Raw genomic sequence first — 27349 nt, 5'->3', positions numbered from 1 at the left:
GGAGGAAATATTTGAGCAGTAAGAGATAAATCTGAGTGAGAATGAAGGTAACCAAGTAATTTCTTTTATGTAGATGTTTTCCATGCAAGACAGTACTTGGTTGGCTAGAGCTGGTCCTTGACTTCTGGGCTGATTGGACTCTGATTAGAGTTCTACCACCTGGTATGTCTAGTCAACAAACATTTTCTGGGCCCCAACAAAACATCAGGAACTGTGCTATGTCTTAAAATAGGTGTATTGGGTAGAGGCACAAAGAAATAATGGAAATGACCTGTCTTCTTGAGAACTGTGCATTTAATGGAGTGAATACATATGTGCAGACACTTTCAGTTCAATGTACTAGGGACCCGGTGGAAGTTGGCACTGGATCCAGTGGGAGCCCAGAGGGAAACAGCTCATCCAGCCTGACCTAAGGTTGTTGGAAAGGGCCAGGGAGGGTTGCCTAAAGGAGCTGACACATCAGAACAATTAGCATCTTCCAGTGGTTGGTCCAGCTTTAAAATCACAGCACCTCGAAGCTGGCTATGCCCGAGGTCACCACACCTGTCAAACTTGATAGTCATCACCTGCTTAATGATCTGATGTTCCTCTCAGCTTCAAAGAACAAACGCTTTCTGTTTTGCTGACTATGTGTCCCCACCACATAACAGTGCCCAACACCTAATAGGTACTTTAAAAATGTGGATTGTTGGGCTGGGCGCGGTGGCTCACGCCTGTAACCTCAGCACTTTGGGAGGCCGAGATGGGCAGATCACAAGGCTCGAGACCAGCCTGGCCAACATGGTGAAACCCCATCTCTACTAAAAATACAAAAATTAGCTGGGCATGGTGGCATGTGCCTGTAATCCCAGCTACTGGGGAGGCTGAGGTAGGAGAATCGCTTGAACCCAGGTGGCGGAGGTTGCAGTGAGCTGAGATCATGCCATTGCACTCCAGCCTGGGCAACAAGAGCAAGACTCAATCTCTCTCTCTCTCTCTCTCTCTCTCTCTCTCTCTCTCTCTCTCTCTCTCTCTCTCTCTCTCTCTCTCCCCCTCTCTCACTCATCTCTCTCTCTCTCTCTCACTCATCTCTCTCTCTCTCTCACTCATCTCTCTCTCTCTCTCACTCATCTCTCTCTCTCTCTCACTCATCTCTCTCTCTCTCTCTCTCTCTCTCTCTCTCTCACTCATCTCTCTCTCTCTCTCATACACACACACACATACACACACACACACACACACACACACACACACGGGTTGTGTGCCAAGGAAGAAAATGTGAGCACATGAATTTTCACTTTTTCTCTCCAAGTGCTAAGGGGAATCCTGTTGTAATATTTAATAACTGCCTACTGCATTCTTAACTCTGTGCCAAGTCTAGAAAGAAACAATAAAATCAGGAAAAACAGAGCAGAATGTTTGGACCACAAGGACCCTTGGACATGAGCTGTTTCTATAACTTATTTCTACCACAGAAAACAAGTTCAGAAAAGTTTCCTTGTAACTGTGAGTACAAGGTCACCCAGGTAATTAGTAGCAAGTAAGTCTAAAGTCCAAGTATCCTTATTTCCAGTCCTCAGTTCCTTCCTCTGGGCCGTGGGTATTGTGTCAGTTACAGGCATGTGCAGAGGACACACAAAGGAGTCTGGAAAGGACGTACTTCTTTTGCTGGCGTACAGAATACGTCTGAATTCTAATGCAGCCTCATCTTTTAAGGAAGGCTTTGTTTAACAGAATATTTTATGTGATAGGATTATGTTCTACAAAACCCAAAATTTTAAAGGATGCTTTCTTTGCTGATCTGTAATTGCTTCTGGCGGGTGCACCTTCCACTTTATAAAAAAGATTCCTTTCCCTCTTTCATCTATCTCAGAGAGGCTCCAGAGGGAAATGTTGGGAACAAATGCTTGTTCAAACTGTAATAGTCCCTTGAAAAGTGAAGCCTGAAATCCTGTAGGGATCTCTGTGTTCTTTCAGAATTGATTTTGACACAGTAGAACTACATCCTAACTAGCTTCCATGCCAAAATATATTGTGACTACTGATTGGATAGCTTAAAGACTATTAAAAATATACATTTTCATACCAACAGCAAAGGGTAATGACTCTTATCCCATAACCTGGGAATTATTCTTAAAGAACTTTTCAATTTTTTTTAGTGATCACAGATTCAAACCTACTAAAGAACATTTTCTAAAGTGGTGAAAGAAATTGTAAGAACGAATTACTTGGAGGGTGGGAAATACTGTCTTAATGGAAAACATTAAATGACAAAAAAAAAAGTGCTTCAGGTAAAACCAATTTTTTTTCTTGTATTATCAATAATAAAAATTCATAAATTTTTAAAAATGATTTTGTTTGTTTGTTTTGCTTTTTGTTTTGTTTTTGAGACAGAGTCTTGCTCTGTCACCCAGACTGGAGTGCAGTGGGGCAATCTCAGCTAACTCAACCTCTGCCTCTCACATTTAATCGATACTCCTGAGCCTCCTGAGTAGCTGGGATTGCAGGCAGGTGCCACCATGCGCAGCTAGTTTTTCGTATTTTTAGTAGAGACGGGGTTTCACCATGTTGGCCAGGCTGGTCTTGAACTCCTGATCTCAAGTAATCCACCCTCCTCAGCCTCCCAAACAAAATTCTGGGATTACAGGTGTGAGCCACTGTACTCAGCCAAAAAAAAACCAAAACAAATTCATAATGTTTTACATTGATTAAGTGCTTACCCTGCACTGGGCATTCTTGTAAGCTACAGGAAACAATGCATCTAATCTTTACAATAACCCCATAAGGAAGGTGCATTAATATCCTCACATTTCAAAGTGAGGCACAGAAAATTAATGTAACTTGTTCAGGGTCACATTCTCGGAAATGGTGGAGTTTACATTGAAGCATAGGTAGTCTAGCTCTAGAAACAATGCCTTTTTTTAAAGTTAAAAATTTGAATACCAAAGTTTTTAGAAGTATACAAAGTATACATAACCTGTGGGCATACCTCTTGATCCCCAAATTTCACTTACATAAATTGATAGAGACACACACAAATATTTCTGCATAAAAATTTTTATCAAAGCATTTCCCCCACTAATGGAAATTGGAGACAATCCAAATGCTGCAGTTAGAGCTCTATTAAGTGCCCAACTTTAAAATGCAAAAGTAATATAAAGTACAAAGGGAAAAATGAAAATTACTCATAATTTCTATATTCAGAAATAACCACAAAGACATTGCTGCATATATCTTTCCAGCTTTTTTTCTATTTTTTGTTTCTGTTACAAACTTGGGGTCATACTGTATATATTGCTTTATGACCTGACTTTTCTGTGTAGATAATGTTTTAAATGATCAAGTCATTAGTTATTCTTTTACCGCTTATTTTAATGGCTTTATGATATTCCATTTCTTGTGCATGTCATGATTTATTTAATAAATCTTTATTGTTGAACTCATGCTCATTTAGCCATTATTTCATGGTGCCTCAATTGATGGTAACCCATCAGTCCCAGGAAGTAGCCCAGACTCTCTAACTTAGAGTTCAAGACCTTCCGTGATCTGTCCTTACTATTCCAATTTAATCTCTCTGTGTTTTGTTTCAGTAACCATGGATGATAGCCAAATAAAACCACTTGCTCAAAAGTGTAACTGGATGTTTCCTACAGCACCCATGCCATTCCTCTTATTGCATGTATTTACCTACTGATCTAGCTATACTCTACTAGACTGAAAACTTGCAAGCAGAATTTCTGACTGAATCAGTTTCCTAATCCAACATTGAAGAATAGTGTCTTGCACTTAATAGATGCTCAAAAATATTTATGGAATAAATGAAGGCAATGTAATATTATTTTTAATAGTGCAAAATTATAAATGATTCAAATATCTAACAATGGGGACAACTTAATGATAATACTTTCATTCTAAATTTGGAGCAATAATCATGAAAAATATAACAAAAGAAAAACGTTTGTAAATAATATTAGGTATAAAGAAGCAGAACATGTAATTAAACGTACTGGAATTTTAGCTGTTTTTGATATCTAAGTCTGGGGAAATCAAAAAAACAGAAGGGAGCTTAGGTAGTGGATGAGGGGACTGATGTTTTGTTTGGGTGGACATAATGGGTAAATGTTTTTTCTTAATTTCTTGTAATGTTTTTAAAGCTAGTATATTAACAAACTACATATACCAATATATTTATGACTTTGAGATAAGTTTACTGGAGAATGGGATATAAAGAATACTTTTTTCTTATGTAAGATGTTTCAACTATTTTTTATATTGCTGGAAGTAGTATAATTATCAAAAACATCCAATGAAGTAAATATCAGTATCACCCGTTTTAGAACATTGAGGCACCGAGCTATGAAATAGTTTGCTCAAGGCCACACAGCTAGAAAATGTCTGAGCTTAGACCTGAGGTCCAGTTTGTTGGACTCCCAAACTCACGTGGTTCACCACCGTGGAATAACACCAAATATATTAATATTGGTTGGGACCCAACAAGAAAAATATCAGCTCATCAATTTAAAACAGAATTAGACCCTACTTTCAAGAGACTTAAGGTTTTGTTTATGAATCAGTACCTACAAGTGTGAATACTACTTGGAGGAAAAACGTGATAATTTCTTCATAGCACCCACCCTCTTCCACCTTTAATTGTTCAGTGCATTTCTGTTTATTCTGTAATATTCAAATGTCTCCTCCTAGAAAATAGTTCCCCATATCCCCTCTGGTTTATGCTGGTTTCCTGTTATAACTTCTACTATATTTGACCCAGCAATCCTTTTACTGGGTATATACCCAAAGGATTATAAAACATTCAATCATAAAGACACGTGCACACGTATGTTTATTGCGACACTGTTCATGATAGCAAAGACTTGGAATCAACCCAAATGCCCATCAATGATAGACTGGATAAAGAAAATGTGGCACATATATACCATGGAATACTATGTAGCTGTAAGAAGGATGAGTTCATGTCTTTTGCAGGGACATGCATAAACCTGAAAACCATCATTCTCAGCAAACTGACACAAGAACAGAAAACCAAACACTGCATGTTCTCACTCGTAAGTGGGTGTTGAGCAGTGGTAACACATGGACACAGGGAGGGGAAGGTTACACACTGGGGTCTATTGGGGTCTGGGGGGCCAGGGGAGGAATAGCAGGGGGTGGGGAGATTAGCAAGGGATAGCATTAGGAGAAATACCTAACATAGATGATGGGGTGATGGATGCAGCAAACCACCATGGCACTTGTATACCTATGTAACAAACCTGCACATTCTGTACATGTACCCCAAAACTTAAAGTATAAAACAAAACAATGAAAAACTTCCACTATAATGCTTAGCATCCTACTACCGTGTTCCCTGGAGGTAAGCTTCCCTATGGTAGGAATCGTCTTCAGTCTCTGTGTCTTTGTTCCCACTCCGCACAACGGCCAACATGTATGCATTTACATTTCTCTTCAATGAGTTCTTTTGTTATCCCTTTACCACAGGCATTCTTTTGGAAAACCCCAAACCCCAAAATGTGGCATAGCAATGTACTGGTGCTAAACAAATATTTAAATATAATGGCTATAATTACCTCACGGTTCCACAGAAGGCTTCCTTTCTTAAACACAGGCAAACACTCTGATTTGTCACATTTTGAGAACACTTAAGTGTCACAATGTCCTTGTGCCACGTTTGATCTCATGGCAGCAGGGACAGGATGCTTCCTTCCTAAGATTTTCTTTGCCAGGTTCTTTTTTATCTCTTGAAACCACTCTAAAGTGGAATGCAGCATTTTGTTCAAACACCTTCTCCAGTTCGAATGCGTAAGTCCTTTTGCTCTGGAATACTGATTTTCAATTTGTTTTCTTACAATTTAAACAGTATGATCCCTTACCAAGGTCTCCATTTGTCTCCCCTATATTTTTCCTATCCCCTCTCCCTGGCTTCCTCTCTTGGCTGACATCGTCCTTCATTTGTCTTCTCTGTATGCATTTTCTCTGTTGTCTACCTTAGAGACTGCCTTCTACTGCTTATTCATGCCCCAACATGGTCTTTAGCCCTTGAGTCTCCAAAGCTCCAATGTAAATATACAGAACTTTCCAGAGTATGGACAATTCACACTTTATGCCTTCATTTAAGATTTCCAGGAAAGAAAATCTGGCTCATTTGGGGTCTGGTGTCTATCTCTGGTTGCTAAGCTCAGGCTCACTTAAAGAAGGTCACATGGGACATAGCACCTAATGACCTCAAAAAGCAGGGTGGAAGTGATGGCTAAATTGACAGAACACTTACAGCGCTTTAAAATTCTGACTTCCTGCTCCTCTAGCGCTATCTACTATTCTAAATGTTTCTCACATCCATTTCCATGTACTCCTCTCTTCCCACTCTTTTGGCCCTTACATATCCTTGCTTAGATTGCTATGATGGCCTCTGACTTGGTCTCCTTGTGTCTGATCTCTCCCCTAAGCTGGTATACGCTCCACACTACAGCCTTCAAAAGACATAAAGTGATCGTGCCATTTCCCTAATTCAAAATCCTCGATGACCTCTCATTGCTTATGAAATAAGGTTTAAAGTCTGTGGGACAATGCTATGTAAATTCTTTTTTTCTTCTTCTTCTTTTTTAAATTATACTTTATGTTCTGGGGTACATGTGCAGAATGTTCAGGTTTGTTTTTTTTTATTATTTATTTTTTTAATCTTTTTTTTATTGCATTTTAGGTTTTGGGGTACAGTTGCATAGGTACACACATGGCAGTGTGTTTTGTTTGCTTTCTCCCCTTCACCCACATTTGGCATTTCTCCCCAGGCTATCCCTCCCCACCTCCCCCTCCCACTGGCCCTCCCCTTTTCCCCACAACAGACCCCAGTGTTTAGTACTCCCCTCTCTGTGTCCATGTGTTCTCATTTTTCATCACCCGCCTATGAGTGAGAATATGCGGTGTTTCATTTTCTGTTCTTGTGTCAGTTTGCTGACAATGATGTTCTCCAGATTCATCCATGTCCCTACAAACGACACGAACTCATCATTTCTGATTGCTGCATAATATTCCATGGTGTATATGTGCCACATTTTCCCAATCCAGTGTATCATCAATGGGCATTTGGGTTGATTCCAGGTCTTTGCTATTGTAAACAGTGCTGCAATGAACATTCGTGTGCATGTGTCCTTATAGTAGAACGATTTATAGTCCTTTGGGTATATACCCAGTAATGGGATTGCTGGGTCAAATGGAATTTCTATTTCTAAGCCCTTGAGGAATCGCCACACTGTCTTCCACAATGGTTGGACTAATTTACACTCCCACAAATAGTGTAAAAGTGTTCCTTTTTCTCCACATCCTCTCCAGCATCTGTTATCTCCAGATTTTTTAATGATCGCCATTCTAACTGGCGTGAGATGGTATCTCAATGTGGTTTTGATTTGCATCTCTCTGATGACCAGTGACGATGAGCATTTTTTCATATGATTGTTGGCCTCATATATATCTTCTTTCGTAAAGTGTCGGTTCATATCCTTTGCCCACTTTTGAATGGGCTTGTTTGTTTTTTTCCTGTAAATCTGTTTGAGTTATTTGTAAATTCTGGATATCAGCCCTTTGTCAGATGGGTAAACTGCAAAAATTTTTTTTCCCATTCTGTTGGTTGCCAATTCACTCTAGTGACTGTTTCTTTTGCCATGCAGAAGCTGTGGAGTTTCATTAGGTCCCATTTGTCTATTTTGGCTTTTGTTGCCAATGCTTTTGGTGTTTTGTTAATGAAGTCCTTGCCTACTCCTATGTCCTGGATAGTTTTGCCTAGATTTCCTTCTAGGGTTTTTATCGTGCCAGGTTTTATGTTTAAGTCTTTAATCCATCTGGAGTTAATTTTAGTGTAAGGTGTCAGGAAGGGGTCCAGTTTCTGCTTACTGCACATGGCTAGCCAGTTTTCCCAACACCATTTGTTAAATAGGGAATCCTTTTTCCATTGCTTGTTTTTGTCAGGTTTATCAAAGATTGTATAGTTGTAGATATGTTGTGTTGCCTCCGGTGCCTCTGTTTTGTTCCATTGGTCTATATCTCTGTTTTGGTACCAGTACCATGCTGTTTTGATTACTGTAGCCTTGTAGTATAGTTTGAAATCCGGTAGTGTGATGCCCCCCACTGTGTTCTTTTTGCTTAGAATTGATTTGGCTATGCGGGCTCTCTTTTGGTTCCATATGAAGTTCATGGTGTTTTTTTCCAGTTCTGTGAAGAAAGTCAATGGTAGCTTGATGGGGATAGCGTTGATTCTGTAAGTTACTTTGGGAAGTATAGCCATTTTCATGATATTAATTCTTTCTAACCATGAACATGGAATGTTTCTCCATCTGTTTGTGTCCTCTCTGATTTCGTTGAGCAGTGGTTTGTAGTTCTCCTTGAAGAGGTCCCTTACGTTCCTTGTGAGTTGTATTCCAAGGTATTTTATTCTTTTTGTAGCAATTGTGAATGGCAGTTCGTTCTTGATTTGGCTTTCTTTAAGTCTGTTATTGGTGTAGACGAATGCCTGTGATTTTTGCACATTGATTTTATATCCTGAGACTTCGCTGAAGTTGCTTATCAGTTTCAGGAGTTTTTGGGCTGAGGCAATGGAGTCTTCTAGGTATACTATCATGTCATCTGCACATAGAGACAATTTGGCTTCCACCTTTCCTATTTGAATACCCTTTATTTCTTTTTCTTGCCTGATTGCTGTGGCTAGAACTTCCAGTACTATATTGAATAGGAGTGGTGAGAGAGGGCATCCTTGTCTAGTGCCGGATTTCAAAGGGAATGCTTCCAGTTTTTGCCATTTCAGTATGATATTGGCTGTTGGTTTGTCATAAATAGCTTTTATTACTTTGAGATACGTTCTGTCAATCCCGAGTTTATTGAGGGTTTTTAGCATAAAGCGCTGTTGTATTTTGTCAAATGCCTTCTCTGCGTCAATTGAGATAATCATGTGGTTTTTGTTTTTGGTTCTGTTTATGTGGTGAATTACATTTATAGACTTGCGTATGTTGAACCAGACTTGTATCCCCGGGATGAATCCTACTTGATCATGATGATTAAGTTTTTTGATTTGCTGTTGCAATCAGCTTGCCAATATTTTATTGAAGATTTTTGCATCTATGTTCATCATGGATATTGGCCTGAAGTTTTCTTTTCTCGTTGGGTCTCTGCCGGGTTTTGGTATCAGGATGATGTTGGTCTCATAAAATGATTTGGGAAGGATTCCCTCTTTTTGGATTATTTGGAATAGTTTTAGAAGGAATGGTACCAGCTCCTCTTTGTGTGTCTTGTAGAATTCGGCTGTGAACCCATCTGGACCTGGGCTTTTTTTGTGTGGTAGGCTCTTAATTGCTGCCTCGACTTCTGACCTTGTTATTGGTCTATTCATAGTTTCAGCTTCCTCCTGGTTTAGGCTTGGGAGGACACAGGAGTACAGGAATTTATCCATTTCTTCCAGGTTTACTAGTTTATGTGCATAGAGTTGTTTGTAATATTCTCTGATGATGGTTTGAATTTCTGTGGAATCTGTGGTGATTTCCCCTTTATCATTTTTTATTGCATCTATTTGGTTGTTTTCTCTTCTATTTTTAATCAATCTGGCTAGTGGTCTGTCTATTTTGTTGATCTTTTCAAAAAACCAGCTCTTGGATTTATTGATTTTTTGAAGGGTTTTTCGTGTCTCAATCTCCTTCAGTTCAGCTCTGATCTTAGTTATTTCTTGTCTTCTGCTGGGTTTTGAGTTTTTTTTTGATCTTGCTCCTCTAGCTCTTTCAATTTTGACGATAGGGTGTCAATTTTGGATCTCTCCATTCTCTTCATATGGGCATTTACTGCTATATACTTTCCTCTAGAGACTGCTTTAAATGTGTCCCAGAGGTTCTGGCATGTTTTGTCTTCGTTCTCATTGGTTTCGAAGAACTTCTTTATTTCTCCCTTCCTTTCATTGTTTACCCAGTCAACATTCAAGAGCCAGTTGTTCAGTTTCCATGAAGCTGTGTGGTTCTGGGTTGGTTTCTGAATTCTGAGTTCTATCTTGATTGCACTATGGTCTGAGAGGCTGTTTGTTATGATTTCAGTTGTTTTGCATTTGCTGAGCAGTGCTTTACTTCCAATTATGTGGTCAATTTTAGAGTAGGTGTGATGTGGTGCTGAGAAGAATGTATATTCTGTGGATTTGGGGTGGAGAGTTCTGTAAATGTCTATCAGGTTTGCTTGCTCCAGGTCTGAGTTCAAGCCCTGTATATCCTTGTTGATTTTCTGTCTGGTTGATCTGTGTAATATTGACAGTGGAGTGTTAAAGTCTCCCACTATTATTGTGTGGGAGTGTAAGTCTCTTTGTAAGTCATTAAGAACTTGCCTTATGTATCTGGGTGCTCCTGTATTGGGTCCATATATGTTCAGGATCGTTAGCTCTTCTTGTTGTATCGATCCTTTTACCATTATGTAATGGCCTTCTTTGTCTCTTTTGATCTTTGTTGCTTTAAAGTCTATTTTATCAGAGATGAGAATTGCAACTCCTGCTTTTTTTTGCTCTCCATTTGCTTGGTAAATCTTCCTCCATCCCTTTATTTTGAGCCTTTGTGTATCCTTGCACGTGAGATGGGTTTCCTGGATACAGCACACTGATGGGTTTTGGATTTTTATCCAATTTGCCAGTCTGTGTCTTTTGATTGGTGCATTTAGTCCATTTACATTTAGGGTTAATATTGTTATGTGTGAATTTGATACTGCCATTTTGATGCTAAGTGGCCGTTTTTCCCGTTAGTTGTTGTAGATTCTTCATTATGTTGATGCTCTTTAGCATTCAGTGTGATTTTGGAATGGCTGGTACTGGTTGTTCCTTTCTATGTGTAGTGCCTCTTTCAGGAGCTCTTGTAAAGCAGGCCTGGTGGTGACAAAATCTCTGAGTACTTGCTTGTTCGCAAAGGATTTTATTTTTCCTTCAGTTCTGAAGCTCAGTTTGGCTGGATATGAAATCCTGGGTTGAAAGTTCTTTTCTTTAAGAATGTTGAATATTGGCCCCCACTCTCTTCTGGCTTGTAGTGTTTCTGCCAAGAGATCTGCTGTGAGTCTGATGGGCTTCCCTTTGTGGGTGACCCGACATTTCTCTCTGGCTGTCCTTAGTATTTTCCCCTTTATTTCATCCTTGTTGAATCTGACGATTATGTGCCTTGGGGTTGCTCCTCTTACGGAATATCTTTGTGGTGTTCTCTGTATTTCCTGCATTTGAGTGTTGGCCTGTCTTGCTAGGTAGGGGAAATTTTCCTCGATGATGTCCTGAAGAGTATTTTCCAGCTTGGATTCATTCTCTTCGTCCCCTTCTGGTACACCTATCAAACGTAGGTTAGGTCTTTTCACATAGTCCCACATTTCTTGGAGACTTTGTTCATTCCTTTTTGCGCTTTTTTCTCTGATCTTGGTTTCTCGTTTTATTTCTTTGAGTTGATCTTCGACTTCAGATATTCTTTCTTCTGCTTGGTCAATTCGGCTATTGAAACTTGTGCATGCTTCGCGAAGTTCTCGTATTGTGTTTTTCAGCTCCTTTAATTCATTCATATTCCTGTCTAAGTTATCCATTCTTGTTATCATTTCCTCAAATCTTTTTTCAAGGTTCTTAGTTTCTTTGCATTGGTTTAATACATGTTCTTTTAGCTAACAAAAGTTTCTCATTATCCACCTTCTGAAGTCTAATTCCGTCATTTCATCACAGTCATTCTCCATCCAGCTTTGTTCCCTTGCTGGTGAGGAGTTTTGGTTCTTTCTAGGAGGCGAGGTGTTCTGGTTTCGGGTGTTTTCCTCCTTTTTGCGCTGGTTTCTTCCCATCTTTGTGGATTTATCCACTTGTCGTCTGCGTAGTTGCTGACTTTTCAATTGGGTCTCTTAGTGGACACCTGGATTGTTGATGATGAAGTATTTCTGTTACTTGGTTTTCCTTCTACCAGTCTAGCCCCTTCGCTGTATGACTGCTGAGGTCCACTGCAGGCCCTGCTTGTCTGGGGTGCACCTATAGCAGCTGCGGAACAGTGAGGGATGCTACCAGTTTCTTTTTCTGCTATCTTTGTCCCAGGATGATGCCTGCCAAATGTCAGTCTTTTGGATATAGAGGGGTCAGGGAGCTGCTTGAGGAGACAGTCTGTACTTTATCGGAGCTCAGTTGCTGAGCTGTGAGCTATGTTGTTCATTCAGGGCTGTTAGGCTGCTATGTTTGATTCTGCTGCAACAGAGGTCATTAAAAAGCCCTTTTTTTCTCAAATGCTCTGTCTCGGGGGGTTGGGGCTTTATTTTTGGATGTCCGTTGAGGTGTCCTGCCCAGCTAGGAGGCAGTCTAGTCACTTTTTGACTGCAGAGGCTCTGTCCTGCTGTTGTGAGGTTTGCCCTGTTGCTGCAGGCTTTTGCTCTTCTGCTGCGGTCTCCGCCACGGGCTACGCCCTGCAGCGGTGTCTCTCTGTTGTAGTGGGTTGCCTCGGCAATGGCAGGCTGCGTCAGCAGTGGGCATGTATCTCAGTAGGGGTGGGTTGCCTCGGCAACTGCAGGCTGCGTCAGCAGTGGGCATGTATCTTAGTCAGGGCGGGTTGCCTCGGTAATGGTGGACGCCCCTCCCCCACGGAGTGTCTCAGGGACCGTATCCATGGCAAGCATTTGGAATCACCGTTTTGTCTGTCCCAATGCGCTACCCCTAACGCTGTGTCCATGCAATCCCCTGGGCTGGCCCACTGTCCAAGTCCCCTTTAGTCTCAAGTTCAGCCCTCTCAAGTCTCAGGTTGCCAGTTCAACAGGGCACCCGGACAAGCGTGCCTCGTGGGAAGCGCTGGGTAGGGCCGGCCACCGCCAACCCGGCTGCTGGCTTCTCCAAGCAGAGCCTCTGCCTGGTGTCCCGTGTCTCCTTTATACTTGGAAATTTCCCCGTTCTGTGGGCAACGAAGATTGGTCTGAAAATGCAGCTCTGACTCACCTCTCCACGGATTAACCGAGAGCTTCAATCCTGGGTTGTTCTCATAGCGCCATCTTGAGTCCCCCTCCCAGGTTTGTTACATAGGTAAAATAGGTGCCATGGTGGGCTACCTCTACTTCCTTCATCCCTCTGTCACTGCTTTTTCACTTGGTCTTACCTCTGTGAATGATTGCTGTTCACATGTGCAGACTTTTCTCTTCCCTTCTCTTGGAGCATCTGCAGCTCTTTGTGTCATAGTACTTGGAAGAGTGACCAAAACACAGCTGGGGCCCAAGAAATGGTGGCTGCTTGCATGAAACATGAAGGGCTATGGGCAGAATGCAGGACTCATGGTTTGATTCTTGCCATTGGCATTATTATCCCATCTTAGCAAGTTTGCCTAAGCTGTGCTCCCTGAATCCCTAGGGATTCACAAAAAATTGTGAAAATTATAATGAAAAAAATATGTTTAGTCTTCCTAGTAATACGCAGGCTCAGCCAAAACAAAACATCAACTTTTTCTTTTTCTTTTTTTCCGATGGAGTCTTGCTCTGTCATGCAGGCTGGAGTTCAGTGGCACCATATCCATTCATCACAACCTTTGCCTTCTGGGTTCAAGCGATTCTCCTGCCTCAGCCTCCTGAGTAGCTGAGATTACAGGTGCCCGCCACCATGCCCAGCTGGTTTTTGCATTTTTAGTAGAGATGTGGTTTCGCCACTTTGGCCAGGCTAGAAATTTTTCTAATTTTGATGGAATGAAATCAATTTAATAGCAACTCTACCTCATGGTAATTGGAAGCCCCAATCTATAGCTTCAATTGAAAAAAAAAAAAAAAAACTAGGAAGCAATGAAATTGCTTTAAGGTATTGGGTTTTTTTAGTGAGTACACAGTCTTTAACATTTAAAATCTGTTAAGATTAAAATAATTGGTACAAAATACTGGAAACTGCCCTAAAAAACCTGGGACTCAGTTTCAGTATCTATAAAATGGAGAATAAATTGCTCTCTTAGGTAGTTTCCAGCTCAGACATTTATGTCCTAGCAAGAGGCTAAAATTACCTCGGTTCTTATCTTTATCCTTCATTGTACCAAAGTGTCCTATCTCTTTGTCAATTTCCAATTCCTAAATCAGGGATTAGCCTATATTAAAGGCTACACAAATACTTATTGGCTACATGACTGACCAAGCTCTGAACATGTTCTGAGAAAGGAGAAAAATGATTATATTTGAGGATATAGATGAACAATTTATGGAATGATGATGAGTTAGACCACATGACGTTTACAAAAGACAATGCTGGGGGCCCTTGAAAACATACAGTTGGCGAATTAAATAACTGTGCTGCTAGGTGGGAATAAAGTTAGGAAGGAACTCAAGGAACCAAGTGATCCCTTAGGAATGGCCATAGAGCAGACAGTGAGGACAAATAGAGAATTATTTTTAGAAAGAAGGAAAAGAGACATAGACAATTATTGCACACTGAATTTTATTCTCCCACCTTATTGGTCATTAAGTCTCCTTCTTTAGTTCATGAATGAAGAAATAAATAGAACATGATCTGTGATAACTGAAAATCTGACTCAAAAGATAGAATTTATAATGCCATGATTATGATAATGATGATGATGCTTATCAACATTTTCTAAGCATCTACGATGGATACTTTGTGTAATGGAGTAGGACATTAAGGAAGGAGAGAAGATGATAGACTAAGGGAAACTAAATGAAATTGTCAAGTAAAGGAACTTACTCCAGTACGAGCAATCGATATTAATCCCCCCTTTTCCTTATAGGGTCAAACAGACCTATATTTGTATGCAAGTGCACCAATTACTAACTATATGACTCTGGACAAGTTGTTCAGCCTCTCTGAGCTTAGATGTATTATCTATAAAATGTGACAAGTAATAATGAATTCACAATATTATTGTGAAGATTAAGTGAAATGCTATATACAGAAGTAATTTGTAAACTGCAAAGTACTATGCACATGAGATTCAAAACATTAGCTCTTCATGTCATTTAACAGTTAGGTAGAGCGTACATAAGCAACCATGAATAACAGCGAATAATTTTCTAGTAGGAGAGGCAAGGATATGTGTGTGGCAAGAACTGAGTGAGTGAGACAAGGTAAGAGAAACACAGAAGTAATGAGAGCTGGCTCACAGGGGGTCTTGCAGGCCATTGTCTGCAAAACAAACAAAAGCCCTCCTTTGTCTTTTACTCTGAGTGAAAAGGGAACCCAGGGTGATATTTTGAGCAGGTGAGTGGTATAAAATAATGCATGTTTTAAGAGGTTCACTCTGGAGGCTGTGCTTAGAATATAGTATGGGGTGTTAAGGAAGAAAGCAGAACATCAGGTGGGTTTTGTGGTAACACAGGCAAAAGACGGTGGTGCCTGGAGCCAGAAGAGAAGTAGTGTGATTGGTGAGGAGCAGTTGGTTTCTGCTATTTTCTGAAGATAGAGCCAACAGCACTTCCTGACAAATTGAAAGTGGAATATGAGAGGGTGACAGCACAAATGATGACTATTCCTAGTTTGGCCCGAGCACAGGAAGGACGAGGTTCCTGTCCACTGAGATGGGGAGGCTTCAGGTTATACGGTTTTAAGAGAGGACCATCAGGGATTCAGTTTAGGGCATGTTAAGTTTGAGAAGTTCATTAAGTAGCCAAGTAGACATATCAAGTAGTGAGTTGAATATACTAGCCTGGGATTTGGGAGATCGGGCTGGGCAGGAGATGTAACATCTGGGAGTTGTTGACATGTAGATACATGGTCCTGGGTGTGACAGTGATCTGGCTGCGACATCTGTCACTCCATTGATGGCCAATGTTAATTCGGCTGATCTGGCTGGCTAGCTGGGTGTCCCTTTCCTCGCTCACCGCTGCAAGTGCATTCTTCCCAAAGCTGTGCACTTGGTTGAAGAGGATGACCATTCCCTGACAGAGGAGGACTGGGGTTTGGTCAAGGATATATGATTAGCTGTGCTCTGCTCCTAGAACCTCCAAACAAGCTCTCAAGGCCCATTAGATACATAGTATTTAAGAAATGCAGGGCAATTAACAACTATTCCACTACTAGCTTTTCCTAAGATTAATTTCACCTTATTTTGGCATAGGTCCAAGAAGTAAAGGTTTTCCCCTTCCATTCTCCTCCCTCTACTTCTTCCATCTCTCTTTCCTACCCCAATGCATCCTTGCTTCTGTATAGAACCATCCATTTACAATTGAACTCTCCGGTGCTTTTCTAGTTTATCCGTCTGTCTGTACTTGGTTTCAACAGTGCAATGACTGCACACTTTGTTGGGATTTTGGTTCAAGCCACAAGGAAAACAATAAAACTGAAGAATATAGGAAATGAACTCATGGACTTGGCTTTGGAAAATTGGGTCACCACTGAGAAACCAGGGACAGAGAATTTTTGCACAACTGTACACAGAGTTAGGTGTCATACAATGTCATTGCCTTCAGAAAAACCAACATCATAATTGCAAGTTTATTTATTCTGTATATTCTTGGGGCCAAATGCTTGTTATTTTTAGAGGGAATACAAGAGAACCAAAAGAATTGCTTTTTGTCTTCAAGTGGTATATATGCTTTAGCAGGAAAAGTCAGTGCTACTCATAAGAAACCGTAAGAAGTATTCAAGAGAAAAGGATGGGAAAATGGGTGAATGAAGAGGTTGCTAAGAAAATAACTTGCCCCCATTTATCCATTGTGTTTCAGATTAAATGTCACATTATTTGCAAAATTTTCATTGTTTCTCCATAAAAATAATCTATAGATCCATGAGAGCCACAAAACTTCAGAGAATAATGATCCTTACTATATTACAAATAAAATGTGCTTGATTACTGGGAAAATAATGTACTCTCTTAGTTTAAAAAAACAGAAAAAAGAAAAAAACAGAAAAAAAAATAAAAACAAAAAAGAAAATTTTATGGCCCAAGAGGACCATGAGACTATTTTTGGTTATGTTTTCTATGTACATATTTACCTTACAAAAATGAGATCATAATGTACTTCTTTGTAGATTGTTTTCTCATTGGCAATAGAGCTGAAGAATTTTCCACGTCACCAGGCACTTTCCTACTACATTGTTTGGGTATCTGCTTATTATCAATATCATGGCTATATTATAATTGTGGGATTGTGGCTTCTTTTCTTTTGTGCCTTTTCAGCATCAAGGACAGGAAGATCTTGCAGTCACAGAATGTTAGAGAATTCAAAACTCCCTTAGACATCATCTAGTTAGCCTTCTGTTGTGCAGATGGGAAAGTTGCGTTAAATGGATTTACAGGTCAGATGGTCAGAAAGCTACAGAACAAGAATACAAATCAAATGCCTGTATTCTGAGCCCAGTGTTCTTTTACTGTAACATCTGGACTCTGAGTCAGTCCTACATTTGTGAAGTACTCACGCAGTAAAAGAAGAGGGCATACTTTGGCAGGAGAAGTTTGGGGAGGACATGACAGCAGAACTCTCTGTGGTTCTTTTGGAACTTTTAGTTTTACTTCAAACCCTGAGACCCCCCAAGTTTCATAGAGGGGTTAAGTTGAATTGTGTGGTATGGGGAGGAAACAGTTTTGGGAAAGGAACTCATAAGCTCAGGTTTGCAAAACCCACAGCTGTACAACAGCTCAGCTCTAGCCAGCACCCTGCAAAAAACTTCTAAGAGAGTATCGGGCCACCTAGAGTCTCACTTCTGGTTTCACATTATATCTGAAGGGCTCCCCCCGTCCCTTAGCACTGAGCCCTGTGAAACCTAATGACATTTTGACTTTGCTGATGGTGAGAGATTGTTTTAACTTTGGACGCTTACCAGCTAGAGTGTTCTGGATGTCTTTCAATCACTTTCCGTGCCTTCTTGCTGTAGAGGAGGAGGGTAGTGCTTGGAAAGCCTCGGATCATCCTGAACAGTGAGAAAAGAGCAGGGAATGCTGGGAGTTCCAGCCTGCTGTGGAAATGAGGCACCATCCTCCAACTCCCTGTCCCAGACCAAACCTGGCCATGCCACAGTGTGCCTAACACTTTTCCATGACCTCAAGATAAAGTTCACATCCCTCAGCATGGTATCCAAGACCCTGTACCTCCCCTTGGCTCACCTCAGTCTCATCTCTGCCATTTTTGTCTTCAGCAACACCAGTCTCCCTGTAGGTTCCTGAATGAAGTCATCCTACTTTTCCACCCAGTTCCTCCTTTCTAGAATTTTCTTTCTCTTCTTTTATCTATGGTTAATCTTAGTTAGGTGGATTTGGTATCTTTTCCCTATATTTCTATAAATATAAAATTATATAATCTGTGATAGTTTCCAAAATATTCTTAGCCTTATTTAGCCAAATTATTAAACTTTATCTTAAATCTTATACTCCTATCTAGGATCAATATTATTTCACCCAGTGACACATTCCAAATCACTGACACCTGTGAAACATGCAGCGTTAATGAAGTACAGGACATCAATTTACTTAGCATCTAAAAAAAAAAAAAAAAAAAGACACATTGCTTGTGTTTCCCAGCTGCAAATTATCTGGATGGCATAGATGGTTTTCTCTAGTGTTGCACTTAGGATATTTACTTAAATATTGGCAATGATAAAATGGTGGATTAAAAAAATTGCACATTCATCAAAAGTAGGCAGCCTGATAGAAATGCATAAACATGGTACTCATCTCAAAATTAAATTACCATATGTACATGGTTTGACTTGTCATTTATGTACTTGTATATTTATATACCCATCATCCTTAATCACCTACAAGAATGAATGAGTGCATTTAAGAACAAATGTTTGCAACATAAGCTAATAGTTAATTGAAAATTTCTTCTTGGAGGAAAAGGCTGAGACAATACTGGAAAAGACAAATGCTTTTTAAAAGACCATAACACTCACTGATCCCATACAGTCGAATTTTAGCTCCATCTAAAGAAAATTCCTGTTGAGATGTCTCAAAATTATTATTTTTAAAGCATGCCATACCCAGCACAGAGAGATAACATATCCAAAAGAACACTGAATTTAGCATTAGGAAAGTTGGGTTCAACGCTCTGCATAGCCTTTTCTGGTTGTGTGATCATAAGAAATTCTTGTGACTTCTCCAAGTTTGTCTTTCTATTTAGTCTCAGAATAATGCTGCAACCCTGCAATTGGGTTTGAAGAGCACAAAATAGATGAAGATACTCTGAGGTGCAAAACAAATCTGAATTGCATCAATTTGTGATTTTTCCATTCACACATGCATTGTGTAAAAATCAGGATCCCAAAGCGCAGAAACACTACTATTATTACCGGTGCCATTATTACAACTGCTGCTGTTAATAATGATGATGGCTGATGTTTATCAAGAGTTTTCTGTATGCCTGCACTGTTTTAACATTTTACATAAATTAATAATTTACATCTCCTAAAACTCCTATGAAGTCATTACTATTATTTCCTCCATTTTACAGATAAAGAAGTAAGACTTGGAGAAGGTAAGTAACTTGTCTAAGATTATACATCGAGGAATTGAAGGAATTGGGAATTGAACCCAGAGTTCAAACATTAACAATGTCACTCTACTTTTTGTCTCATAATACTAGTAAAATTAGTTTATAGTTAGGTAGTGGTTTGTGTCTGTCATAGCAATAATCTCATTTTATCCTTGCAACAGTCCAGTGAAATAGAGGTCAATTATCTTTATTTTACAGATATGAAACTTGGTCAAAAAGATTAAGGGATTTGCCTAAAGTCACAGTGCTCTGTACGAGTGAAATCAGATGGTTCTCCCACTATGGTGGCAACTAAAAACTTCTCCCATCCTGTTTCGGATTCTACTCTACCTTTACTGGCACCATCTCATTGAAGAAAGCGTCTATGAGGATTCCACTGGAGTCTTGGTGTGTTTTGATTTGTTTTGAGAGCTTTTTCTTCTCTGTCATTCTCTGAGGCACTGTCTATTATGCATAAGACTAATTGTTTCTACAGGCATCACCTTGTTCTGCAGAGCTTAGAATGAGCTGCAGTGAGTTTCTAGCCCAGATGTCATCAGCATTGTAAGAAATGACCCTGGGAGGATGACCCCAGGTGAACTCAACCTCTGATGTCATGGTCACCTCCTCCCCAGGTTCTCTGTGAACATTTTCTACACACGATCTCTGTGAGAAACACATGGCCACACTTGAACAGAGCATCCACCATGTCATTGCTCGCTGCAGATTTTAAATGTGCACCCTCCCTCCTGTTTGCAGTTTTGGACACTCTCGATCCTGGCCTCGATTCCCTGTCTAAATCCTCTTGCCTGTTGTCTCTCAGTTATGCCATCTTCTCTGTGTGTCTTATAGCCCTGTGCTTGGGCTATTCCTTCAGCTGAAACTTCCCTCCCCTAACTCTTGGCTTGGCTAATGTAAGCTCAGTTTAATTAGATATAACCTGCCCCCAGAAAGCCTTCCTTATGCAGTTGTCTGCTCTTCTCTGCTCTTCCATCTCATCTCGTCTCTCTTCTCACTTTAGCATTTATTACATTGCCAAATAAGTTAGCACTGAAATAGTCTGTTTAATTATCCATCTTCCGCACTATACTATGAGCTCTTTGGAGGCAGTGGTTTTGAATATCCACTGTAATGCCTGTACATAGTAGGTGCTTAAAAAGTAGCTATTGATCCAATGCTAACCTCTGGCTCTGAAGTCGCCAAATATTCTGAAAGATTTTTAAATTAATATCTTTGTCTCCTAGACTATGAGTTTCTTGCGGGCAGATATTCTGCCTTATTCAACACTATGCCCTCAGAGCCTGGCACTGATGAGGCCCTTAGTAAATGAGAAGCTCATTCAAATTTCAAACCCTCTAATATGCCACCTAACCTGTTCAAAGCCTGCCCCGCCTCTTCTAAAATATATCCCTTTCCACAATTGCCTCATCTTCTATTTTTTTTATATCCAGTATCTTCATTTATTGTCTCACCTACAGACTGTAGCACTTGCTTTTATATTATTTGCTGTCATTTTTTCCTGTGTTTTATGTGTTTATATCTTTTCCCTGCTAATGAAAATATAAGTGGGGACAAAACCATACCATCTAATTTTCCTTCCCTCTTTCTTTCTTTCTTTCCTTTCTTTCTTTCTTTCCTTTTCTTCCTTCCCTTTTTTCTTTGTTTCTCTTTCTTCCTTCCTTCCTTTCTCTCTTTCTTTCTCTTTCTTTCTTTCTTTCTTTCTTTCTTTCTTTCTTTCTTTCTTTCTTTCTTTCTTCTTTCTTTCTTTCCTCCTCTCTCTCTCTCTCTCTCTCTCTCTCTCTCTCTCTCTCTCTCTCTCTCTTTCTTTCTTTCTGACAGAATCTTGTTCTGTTGCCCAGGCTGGAGTGCAGTGGCATGATCTCGGCTCACTGCAACCTCCATCTCCTGGGTTCAAGTGATTCTCCAGTCTCAGCCTCCTGAATAGCTGGGATTACAGGCACTCACCACCATGCCCGACTAATTTTTGTATTTTTAGTAGAGATGGGGTTTCTTTATGTTGGCCAGGGTGGTCTTGAACTCCTGACCACAGGTGATCCAACCCCCTCAGCATTCCAAAATATTGAGATTACAGGCACAAACCACCATGCCTGGCCACTATCTAATTTTCAATATGTTAAGAATTCCATACTGACTAATAATAAACTCCTATTTTTAGAGACAGGGTCTTACTTTTTCACTCAACTGGAGGGCAGTAGCACAATCACAGCTTGCTGTAATCTCCAACTCCTGGACTCAAGTGATCCCCCTGCCTCAGCCTCCTGAGTAGCTGGGACTATAGGAGTGCATCACAGTGCCTGCCTAACTAAAAAAAAATTTTTTTGTAGAGACAAGTTCTCACTAAGTTGCCCAGGCTGGTCTCAAACTCCTGACCTCAAGTGATCCTCCCATCTCGGCCTCCCAAAGTACTGGGATTACAGGCATGCGCCATGGTGTTTGGATAATAAGCTTTTGTAATGTGCTACTGTGTAAGTCTTTTATACACAGATCAGATTGATATTTACAACTGTAAGAGGTTGGCACTGGGAAAGCTACAGCGTGGTAAGACTCAGAACTTTGTCTTATGTGTTATCCAGATGATGAGTGACAGAAGCAGAATTTAAATACAAACCACTCTGGCTGGGCACAGTGGCTCAGGCCTGTAATCCCAGCACTTTGGGAGGCCAAGGCAGGCAGATCGCCTGAAGTCGGGAGTTGGAAACCATTCTGACCAACATGGACAAACCCTGTCTCAACTAAAAATACAAAAATTAGCTGTTCGTGGTGGCGCATGCCTATAATCCCAGCTATTCAGGAGGCTGAGGCAGAAGAATCACTTGAACCCAGGAGGCAGAGGTTGCAGTGAGCTGAGATCATGCCATTACACTCCAACCTGGGCAACGAGAGCAAAACTCCATCTCAAAATAATAATAATAATAATAATAATAATAATAATGATATATTACTGCTTCTGCTTCTGCACCATGGACAATTTAGAAAAACAGAGAAGCAATAAAAATATAAAACCAAGTACATTTCTGATTGAGTACCTAGAGGCAACCGCTGCCAACATTTTGGTACATGGCTTTTGTATTCTTGGCAATCATCTTCTACGAGGGCTCTCAATGACCTCCACCTCCTTCCTGATACACTTTTGTGTAATCTTCTCCCCTTGAGTGTGGGCTGGGTTTAGTGACTCGCTCCTAATGAACAGAATAAGGCAGAAGTGATTAGAAGTAACTTCTGACATTAGGTTATACAAAGACTGTATCTTCCATCTTGGGTGTCTCTTTCTCTGAGATACCTTACTGTGGGAGAAGAAAACTTGTATTGTGAGCAGAAATCTATGTGGCAAGGAATGGATATCTCTGATCAACAACCAAAAAATACCTGAGACCAGCCAAGACCCACATCAGCAACTTTGGAAGCAGATTCTCCTCAGCAGAGCTTTATGATGACCTCTCCAGTCAACACATGGAGTTTGTCTCTGTTAAGGTGAAAAAGTGTAAGTCTGAGGGTCTCAGTTAAGTGGAGCCTGGACCGCAGACCCAGAGTCTGGGATGGAATACATGTTTGTTGTGTAAGCCATGAATGTTGGGGGTAGTTTGACAAATACAAATAGGTAAATAATATATAATCCTAGACACACTTATATGAATATTTTAGTCTTCTATGTTTTACTATCACACATCACAGTTGAATTTATTGAGTGAAGTGAACTGATGTTATCTTTGTGTTTAACAGACTTTTAAAAAAAACTTTAAATTGTAAAATAGAACCATAGATAGAAAGTGCACAGTCCACACGTAGAGTTGAACCAGTTATAAACAAACATCTTGGTTCCAATTTCATTATAGTATATTTTTTAAATGGAATAAATATGCAGAGTGTATGTAAAATCAGGGACTGTTTCCTCTTCAAAGAGAAGATGAAAGGAATACTAAATAGATGCACCATTCTGGGATAGTTTATGAATTAGAGTCTCTAAAGCCGTATGAAATTTTGCCATATACTTTTCTGTAACCAACTAAAGAGGAAATTCTTAGTCAGAAAATCAGTCATCAGGAAGACGTCTAGAAATTATGTCATGGTGGAACAAACATAGTGTGTGGGACAGAGTGGGGCCTCAGTACAAAACTGATGAATGGATGAATAGACTTGGAAAAAGCATCAATTTCTCCTCTCAGAGCTTGGAAATGTGTGAATGCCATATTTGTCACAGCATATTTGAGCCTTCGTTTTCTTGTCTCTAAAATGAGAACACACTCATGAAGTTGTGATGTTTAAAATAAATGGCACCTTTATATAAGGCCCTCGATAAATCAATTACTAGTGAATAATAATTTCAGGCTTAAGGTACCATCTAATAGTGATTTATTGTTACATTCATATTGATTGTGCACATTTTAAGTTATTATTTATTTGTTTAATATTTTAATAAAACTTTTTATCATGGTGTAATACACATAACATAAAATCATAAATCGTAAAACCATCTTAACTATTTTTAAGTGTACAGTTCCCTGGTATTAAGTATATATCTATTGTACACACGTGACACCATCCGTCTCCAGAACCTTTTCCATCTTGCAAAACTAAAATTGCATCTGTTAAACAATAACTCCTTCTCCTCTTCTCCCAGCTCCTGGAAACCATCATCCTGCTTTTCCTCTTCCTGAATTTGACTACTCTATAAATTTGAAGGTCTTTCTTTAGATGCTTCATATAAGACGAATCATATAGTATTGTATGTGTCTTTTCATGACTGGTTTATTTCACTCAGCATAATGACCTCAGAGTTTATCCATGTTATACTATATATCTGAATTGTTTTGCTTTCTAAGGCTAAATAATATTCCATTGTATGTATATGCCATTTAATGTTTAATACATCTATGTACATGGACAGACACTAGGTTGCTACCCTCTTTTACCTGTTTTAAATAATGCTGCTATGAACATGAATGTACAAATAACTCCCTGAGATCTTGCCTTCAATTCTTTGAGCTATATACCCAGAAGTGGAGTTACTGGATCATAGGGTAATTCTATTTTTAAATTTTCTGAGGGACTAATTGCCATACTGTTTCTCAGAGTGGCTATACCATTTTACACTCCCATCAACAGTGTACAAGGGTTCCATTTTTCTGCACGTTCTTTCCAACACTTATTTTCTTTTTTTTTTTTCCAAAAATTGGTAGCTAATCTGTTTTTTCAAAAAGTACAGCCATCAGTAGGATTGTGATATGTGGTGCAACGTGGATAAATCTTGAGGTCATTATGCTGAGTGAAATAAGCCAGTCACCAGAAGACACACACAGTACTATATGATTCCGGTTATATGAGGCACCAAGAGCACTTCAAATTCATATAGTAGTCAATTTCAGGAAGACAGAAATGCATGTGAAGTGGTATCTCATTGTACTTTATAAACATGTTATTTTGGCCTGGCGTGGTGGCTCACGCCTGTAATCCCAGCCTTTTGGGAGGTTGAGGTGGGCAGATAACCTGAGGTCAGGAATTTGAGACCATCCTGGCCAACATGGTGAAAGCTTGTCTCTACTAATAACATAAAAATTAGCTGGGCATAGTGGTGAGGAGGCTACTCTGGAGGCTGAGGTAGGAGAACTGCTTGAATCTGGGAGGCGGAGGTTACAGTGAGCTGAGATGGCACCACTGAGATGGCACCACTGCACTCCAGCCTGGGCAATGGAGCAAGACTCTGTCTCAAAAAATATATAAAAGAAAATAAACATAAAAATTTCATTTTTATTAGATGATACATGATCATAATAAATTATTTTTAAAAGTACAAAGAAGAAAGTAACAAATTACCCCAAAATTCCACCAGCAAGAAGTAAATCGCCAGCCTTAACCCTTGGTGGACATCATACCACGTATCAGTGTGCATAAAAAAAAAAAAAAGAATTGGAAGCTATTCAGGTAAACAGCTAGTCAATTCAATATCCTACTGGACATATTTAGTGAAATAAAGCATTTACTTAACTTCAGTCGAATACAACTAGGGGAAACTGAAGTGAAACTCAAGGAATTGCTGAAATTTAGATCATGTTTCTTTCATGGCCAATGATATTATTTCCTCAAATATTCTTCTAAGTTTAAATAAAAACATGCTGAAACCATGTAAATTAGTACCATGTTATTTGCTTTTAACATAAATATTTCAGTTTTTCAGGCAGCATGAATTCTCCTTCTTCTCTGAAAAATCAAGTGACTTTCACTCTTAATAGTGCCTCCTACTTTCTTTCTTTTGCCTCCTGATTTTTTTTCTTTTGTAATTTTGAACTTAAGTGATCGATAACACATTCCATTCTGCCAACAACATTTTTGCTGTTGGGTTGTCTACACTATTTAATGCATTTAGTCCTAACGACTAGTTCTCATAACCATAACTTCTTTATTCTAGAGATGTGCTTTTTAATAAAAAAGGAAATAAAGGTATCTTGTTATTGTGTTGAGTCTTCCAGTATATTTTACATAATGTCTCATACATTCCCTGAATTCTTTCATGCTTGAGAATGTCTTCAGTTTTAATATTCTTGGGCTACACATTCTTTTATTTGGCTATGTAGATACTACTCTGATTTCGTTTGGAAAAATGTTTGTGTGGAGAAGTCAGAGACCAGCTTGATTCCACCTCCACTTCGTTGTGTGTGTGTGTATATGTTTTTTTTGTTTGTTTGTTTGGCTTGAATGAAAGCATTCTCTATGATTACTATTGATCATGATACATTCAGTGTCTCTATTTAAATTACATTGTTTTTCTTCCTATTTATTAGTTTTCTTATGATTCGCAGATTTAGTATAATAGTTTTCTAATATCAGAAAAATCTTCAGACATGAAGTTACCCGTCTGAACACTATTCTGTTTGTTGGACGCTGTACTTGAGAAATACAAGTGACCTTATGTGGGCCAGCTTTGAAGTGCTTATTTATCACCATCTCAGATGGATTTATTTGCTTTATCTTTTACCTTTGCATTCACTGTGATGTCTAAGGCCTTTTTTTATGCTATTGTTTGAATTTTTAGTCATGTCCGGTCAGTTCTTTGCTGGTTACGTTGGTTTATTTAATCTGTAAAGATGTCACTTTGGCCCTTCCTTGTTTCCTTAACTCGGTGATCTTCCTTTTCATCACAGCATATGGCTTCATCATCTTGTTTTTCAGTCTTGTATAAATGATTCCATACTGAGTTTTTTATTGTTCTTTTGTGGATTGTGTTTCTTTTCTCTTCTGTGCTCTAGAATGTTTGCATAACTGAAATGCCATTTCCCCCCCACCCCCTTTTTTTCTCATGCTTAGCTTGGTGAGCTCTGCCCAGATCATCTCTTTGCCCTGATTCAAGGTGGAGGACACATGATTGTTCCTTTGTTGCCTTATCTTTAATAAGGTGGACTTGTCTTGGCATTTTTAGTTAAACGTATGGGCTGGCTGTTTCTTTCTCAACGTTTTCCCAGACTCTGAGGATACCAGTGTGGGTGAGAGCTCAGCTCTAGTTGCTGGTTGACCCCACACTGGTTTCATCTAAGAGTCCACAAAGTGTCCTGAATCAGGGCCCACCACCAGCTGCATCTCCCTTTCATTCACCACCTCAGCATAGGGCACCGCAACAGGTTGGGCTGTGATGGCCCTTGCTCTTTCTGCTAAAGTCTAATGTGCTTCACTAGACTCTATTTTCTAAAAGTATTTGTTATATCATGACACTCTTCTGCTCAAAATCTTGCTCAAGCCAAAGCCTTAGATGCTTTCTAGGCTTCCGGGTGATGGCCACTGGCACCACTCTCCTGTCCCTTGGCTTGCTTGGTCCCAGTCACATGGATTTCTTTTTTGTTTTCTCTCTCCTCTCTCTTTTTTTTTTTTTTTAGATGGAGTCTAGCCCTGTCACCCAGGCTGGAGTGCAATGGCACGATCTCGGCTCACTGCAACCTTAAAAAAAGGAAAT

At 39.7% G+C, this 27349-nt stretch overlaps 1 long non-coding RNA gene across 1 annotated transcript in view; it reads left to right on the top strand.

Annotated features, from left to right (window-relative positions):
* LOC144576508 (uncharacterized) overlaps positions 1-25530 on the top strand; it is a 32963-nt gene extending 7433 nt beyond the window's left edge. Inside the window, exon 2 of the long non-coding RNA XR_008477222.2 lies at positions 19609-25530. This is a non-coding gene — a long non-coding RNA (uncharacterized LOC144576508). The remainder of the gene's footprint in view (positions 1-19608) is intronic.
* The last annotated feature ends 1819 nt before the right edge of the window (positions 25531-27349 follow it).

Source organism: Callithrix jacchus, chromosome 16 (assembly GCF_049354715.1).
Source record: "Callithrix jacchus isolate 240 chromosome 16, calJac240_pri, whole genome shotgun sequence".
Classification (NCBI taxonomy): domain Eukaryota; kingdom Metazoa; phylum Chordata; class Mammalia; order Primates; family Cebidae; genus Callithrix; species Callithrix jacchus.
Note: the sequence above shows the minus strand (reverse complement) of the source record. Positions and strands in the feature narration are given on the sequence as shown.